The following is a 6,681-nucleotide window of genomic DNA, read 5'->3' as shown; positions in this document are numbered from 1 at the left end:
ATGATCTATTCCTTCGATAAAGGATTTTATGTAAATGATATAATTGTTTTGGGACTGGAATGTGGCCTACCCGGCACGGAGAGGTATCGGGTAGTGACCAAGCGCGGAGTGGCACAGTATATAGTTATATGGTCTCTGTGACCATTGACTTTCGGACTTGCACGGAAATGGGCAACCATCGTGTAATGTCTTGATAAGCCCAAAGGCGGCTAGGTTCGTATTCCTTCTACTAGTAGAGAAAATTTCGTATTCGGCTGATCACCGGTACATGGTTTATTCAAGTATAGTCCCTTCCCTCCACTTTGGATAAATTGTTATGAAACCTGCAGCAGAAGGCCGATAAGGCTGAGTTTTAAATAAGGTTGTTGATGAATATATATCACATCCATTCGAGAATCTTGGTGCAATCATCATATTGAGATTTTGAGATAAAATGAGTACGAGTATAAGCTGATTAAACTGATACATTTAAAGTTGAGTTTTTCATAAAAGTGACAAGCATATAAATTTTAGAAACCTTGGATATACAATGCTTAATGGTCGTTTTTCCCAAAATGAACATATTTAAATAATGGATATCTATATCTTGCTGAGCGTTAGTGCTCACTCTTGCTTTTATAAATATCATATCACAATAGATTACCAGCATGGCCCGGAGCAGGACGACTGCCCGCAAGCAGGTAGGGGACGCACGTGAGTACCGTAGACTGTTCGTCCGCCAGCCACCTCAGGTAGACGAGTAGAGATAGTTTCCTTTTGAGTACTTGAACCAAGAATAATTGTGACCTGAGCCAGTCTCATGTAGAGATGTTCTCGGCGTTCACCCTTTTGAGATAATTTCCTTTGGTCTGTAATAACTTAAATACTTTAACGTTAATTTAGTAATGTTTCTGAGCATATAACTTGTGTGTGTGTGAGTTTGGTTAAAAAGGTCGAGTAATGATGTGACAAGAGGATTAATTATTTATTAGACAATATTAAGTGACCGTAACAACCCGAATTCCCGACCTTGAATTTGGGGGTGTTACAGAAATGGTATCAGAGCCCTAGGTTATAAGTCTCAGAAATGTTAGGTGAATCAACTGAATCAATGAACTAGAACTCACATAGAGTTCGTAGTCGGGCAACGAGGGTAGCACTGATGTTAAGAACCCTTAGGGGTGATTTAAGTATCTAAGAATAGTAATGCGTGTGTTAAATGACTTGTAGGTACCCGATGTGTTAGACCCTGAGGCTGTAGAGGCGTAGGAGAGAGAGCATGATGAGGCCCTTTTAGCTGAGATTGAGGTAGCTGACCCTGCCCCAACTGTGGGCTTAGAGGTATTCGAGTACCCGGAGACTGACCCTGAGGAGGACCCGGAGGAGGACCCCACTGAGCCAGACACTGAGATAGCCCCTCATGAAGATATTCCATACGGCAACACGGAGGTTTCATCTCCAGAGATTATGAGGGTGGATGTGCATCAGAGGTCGATAGAGCGTTTGTTAGATCGGATCTCAGCAGCCCAGGCTCGAGTCGCTGAGCTCGAGAACGAGACGGGAGTAGCAGATTTGATCGATAGGATGATAGCTCTGTAGGCCAGAGTCACTGAACTGACTAAGGAGTTAGAGGCGGAGCTAGGGGCAGCCACCCTAGTGAGGACACCCACCCCGTCCCCTGTACCAGTTAGTCCCGCACGGACTGAGACCGACAACGGCATGAACCCTATTCTTGACGGTGTGGCAGCGACTCCTGCAGATTCCCCACTTCCACCACCCCTACCAGTCATATCCCTAGCAGTTCGTGACTGGGTGGTAGGTCACTATGCTACTGATCTGATAGCGGCCGAGGTCCGTATTGCCGAGCTGAGGGACCAGCTTTCCATCGAGCGGCACATGAGGATAGAGGCCTGAGGCAGGCGAGGATACCCTAGTGCCCGACGCGTGCGCAGGACCATTCGCCGCATAGAGCAGAGGGCCCTCGGTAGGATTCACCGCTTATCCCCACAGCGTGACTTGGTGAGTAGAGGCGAGGTTATCAGGCTTGTGGTCCACGCTATGAGGCGGATTCGTGATGTTGCTCATGGCTAGTAGACACTGTTAGTAGTTGGTTGTTGTTCCTCAGCGGTGGTACTTAGTTATTTTGTGATAGTTATTTTGGGTTGTTATCTTTGGTAGTGCCACCAGCTAAGGATTATTGTATTAAGGCAGTTTGTAATTTTATTATTCAGTATGTTGTACCTAGACCTGGCGTATGGCCAAATTATGTATAATTATCGTGTTGATTAGTTGCGATTTCTAGATTGTGGTTTAATCTTCTTTCATACCTGCATAATTATATACTGTCATAACAAATCAGGAAGCATGAGGATTGGAAAATGAAAACAACCTAAATAAGTTTATGTGACAGGAAAATGCCGCCAAGGAGAATAGTAACAAGAACTCGCCTGACTGCATCTGACGGCCAGGGCAGTAATAATGTACAAGGGCATCGAGCACAGACCCCACCATTAAGAATTAATGAAGAATGAAATGAGTATGATGATGAGGACTATGAAGAGTCATAGGCTGAAGATACTCAGGGGATGAAAATGCCAGTGAACCCTATGGAGCAGTTTGTAGAACTTAAGAGGCAGAACCTGCAACAGCAACGACCACCCTAGCAACCCCGGCAGGCCATGGCTAATGTATTTAAATCTCTCAAGTCGGTCAAGCCCCCAGAGTTTCACGGTGTTGCTGACCCAGTTCAGGCCAGGGCTTGGCTGAAAGAGGTAGAAAAGACCTTTGAGCGAATTGGCACTGAGGAAGCCCACAAGACTAATTTTGCCACTTATCTCTTAAAGGGTGAGGCTAACTATTGGTGGGAAGCCAAGAAAAATATGGAGCCCCAAGGGATTGTTACTTGGGAAAGATTCACTGAGTTGTTCTTAAAGAAGTATGTCCCGAAGTTTATGGAGATTCAGATGCAGCGAAAGTTCCTAGAGCTGAAACAAGAGAATATGAGCGTAGCGGAATATGAAGCTAAGTTCACAGAATTGTCAAGGTTTGTGCCACAGCTGGTGGGCACCGAAGAGCAAAAGGCTGAGAGATTTCAACAGGGATTGAAGCAGTGGATTCAGAACAAGCTGGCAATTCTGGAGATAACTGACTATGCCACCCTAGTGCAGAAGGCCATAATAGCTGAAACGGGGAGTAAAATGAGCTAGAAAATGAAGCAAACTAAGAAATGAAAGTTTGATGGTCGAAGCAGGAGTGTGGGAGGGGAGAGCTTCCCTAGTAAGTTTGTCAGGGGGATGGCCTCCCAACCCAACTGCAGTACAGGATTCGGGGGATCAGGGAGCGTGAGTGTGGCCCGGAGCGGGAACCAGACGGGAATGTCTGATCATAGCCAACCACGACCTCCTCTGCCAGAATGCAAGAGCTGTGGTAAGAGGCATTCTGGGCAATGTATGCAGAAACCGATGACATGCTTCGAATGTGGTAGGGTGGGGCACTATGCCACAGCTTGTAACCAGGAAGCGGCTAAGTGTTTTCAGTGCGGAAAGACAGGACACATGAAGAAGGACTGCCCTGCGGCAGCCCTAGCTAGCTCGAGGGGTAGTGTAGCTGCATCTAACAGAGTGCCGACTACCAGGACCTTTAATATGACTGTGAAAGATGCTGTGAGGAACACCAATGTTATAGCAGGTACGCTCCTCCTAAACTCCAATCCCGCCAATGTGTTATTTGATTCTGGAGCTACTAAGTCTTTCGTATCTAAGGAATATGCTAAAAAATTGAACTTAAAAGTAGAACCTTTGAAAGAATCTTTGCAAGTGGAAATAGTTAATCAAGAGATTATTCCAGTAAATCAAGTTTATGCTAACTGCAACCTAGAATTATGTGGAGTGAGGTACCCAGTAGATTTAATTCCCTTTCGAGTAGGGGAGTTTGATGTGATATTAGGAATGGATTGGCTATCTAGAAACCATGTCCAGATTGATTGCGAGGGGAAGAAAGTAAAATTGAAAACACTTAGTGGAAAGAGTATAATAATTAAGGGGCAACGGCAAACCAAGAAATTTCTAACTATGGTGCAAACCAAGAGACTTTTAAGGCAAGGATGTGAGGCCTACTTGGCTCACGTGGTGGATACTAAATGAGAAACCCCTGAGATCCACACCATACCTGTAGTTAATGAGTTTGAGAATGTATTTCCCAAGGATCTTCCCGAACTACCTCCGGATCGGGAGATAGAATTTGCCATTGATTTAGCTCCCGGCACGGCACCAGTATCAAAGGCCCCGTATCGTTTAGCCTCCGTCAAAATGAAAGAGTTGGCTGATCAACTGCAAGATCTATTGGATAAAGGAATGATCAGACCGAGCGTATCCCCGTGGGGTGCACCCGTGTTATTTGTGAAGAAGAAGGACGGAAGCATGAGACTGTGCATCGATTATCGAGAGCTAAACAAGCTGACCATTAAAAACAAGTACCCATTGCCAAGAATAGATGACCTCTTTGACCAACTAAAGGATGCAACGTGTTTTTCCAAGATTGACCTTAGGACAGGTTATCATCAACTTAAGATCAAACCGGAAGATATACCAAAGAATTTCGCACCAGGTACGGACATTATGAGTTTCTAGTTATGTCATTTAGTTCGACTAATACGCCCGTGGCTTTCATGGATCTAATGAATAGAGTCTTTAAGAAGTATCTGGACGAATATGTGATAGTCTTCATCGATGATATTCTAATTTACTCTAGATCGGAGGAGAAATATGCAGAACAACTCAGGATAGTATTGGAAATCTTGTGGAAAGAAAAATTGTATGCCAAATTCTCAAAGTGTGAATTTTGGTTGAAAGAAGTTCAGTTTTTGGGTCATGTGATTAGTAAGGAAGGAATTCTCGTAGACCCCGCAAAGATAGAAGCTGTCGCTAATTGGGAACAACCAACCACGCCCACGGAGGTAAGAAGCTTTATTGGACTGGCCGGGTATTATCGAAGGTTTGTAAAGGATTTCGCCAAGATAGCAGGCCCGTTGACTAGACTTACTCGGAAAACAGAAAAGTTTGTTTGGACAGAGAAATGTATGGAGAGTTTCCAAGAATTGAAGAAAAGGTTGGTATCGGCCCCAGTGTTGGCCCTACCAGACGATAAAGGGAACTTTGTGATTTATAGTGATGCATCCCATAAGGGTTTGGGATGTGTGCCGATACAGCACGGTAAGGTGATTGCCAGGAAATTAAAGGAATATGAAGTGAGGTACCCCACCCATGACTTAGAATTAGCCGCCATAGTGTTTGCCCTTAAGATGTGGAGTCATTACCTATACGAAGAAAAGTGTGAGATTTATACTGACCACAAGAGTCTTAAATATATCTTCACCCAGAAGGAGCTAAACATGAGGCAGAGAAGGTGGTTAGAATTGATTAAGGACTACGACTGCGAAATTCTTTATCACCCGGGGAAGGCCAATGTGGTGGCTGATGCCCTTAGTCGCAAGGAAAGATTGAAAAGGATTACCACGTCAGAGGATTTGATCAGAGAATTTGAAAAGTTGGAGATTGAGGTCAAGGTCGCTGAGCCAGGGACCGAAGGCTTGTACGAGATGGTCATGCAACCGGAGCTACTGAAAAAGATTAGGCGATGCCAAGAAATAGTGTTGAGGGAGAACAAAGAACTGGTAAGCGGAGAGGAGGCCAAGTGTGACCCAGATGAGAAGGGAATTAGGAGGCATGCCTACAGGATATGGGTCCCTAACGTCCAAGAACTAAAGGATGAAATTTTACGTGAAGGACACAGCTCTAGATATACGGTCCACCCAGGAAGCACCAAAATGTACCAAGATTTGAAAGAGTACTACCGGTGGCCTAACATGAAGAAGGATGTAGCGGAGTGGGTTAGTAAGTGTATGACCTGTCAGAGAGTAAAGGTAGAACACCAGCGACCAAGCGGACTCTTGCAACCCTTAGAAATTCCGATGTGGAAATGGGAGCAGATAGCTATGGATTTTGTGGTTGGATTACCCCGAACTAAGACTAACCATGATGCAATATGGGTAATTGTAGACCGACTAACCAAGTCAGCGCACTTTCTTCCAATCAAGGAAACCTACACCGTGGATAGATTAGCGGAGCTATATATTAAGGAAATTATGGTAAGACATGGAGTGCCAGTAGCTATCGTATCTGACCGAGATCCCCGATTCAAATCCAGATTTTGGAGGAGCTTTTAGGAATGCCTAGGAACCAAACTAAACATGAGCACCGCTTACCGTCCGCAAACATATGGACAAAGTGAGCGAACCATTCAGATATTGGAGGATATGTTGAGAATGTGTGTAATAGATATTAAGGGTTCTTGGGATGAACACCTGTCTTTGATAGAGTTTTCCTACAATAACAGTTATCATGCGAGTATCGGAATGCCCCCATATGAGGCGTTGTATGGACGAAGGTGTCGTTCGCCCTTGTATTGGGATGAAGTTGGTGAGAGAAAGTTACTAGGTCCCGACTTGGTGCGAAGGACAAGGGACATAGTTCAATTAGTCAGAGGACGCATAGCAGCATCCCAGGACCGACAGCGTAAATACGCCGATCTAGCACGGAAGGACAGAGAGTATGAAGTGGGTGACCAGGTATTTCTGAAAGTGTCACCATGGAAAGGATTGATGAGATTTGGGAAGAAGGGGAAGCTGAGCCCCCGTTATATTGG

This window comes from Apium graveolens, chromosome 8 (assembly GCF_009905375.1).
Source record: "Apium graveolens cultivar Ventura chromosome 8, ASM990537v1, whole genome shotgun sequence".
NCBI classification, from domain to species: Eukaryota; Viridiplantae; Streptophyta; class Magnoliopsida; order Apiales; family Apiaceae; genus Apium; species Apium graveolens.
This window is presented reverse-complemented; position numbering follows the sequence as displayed.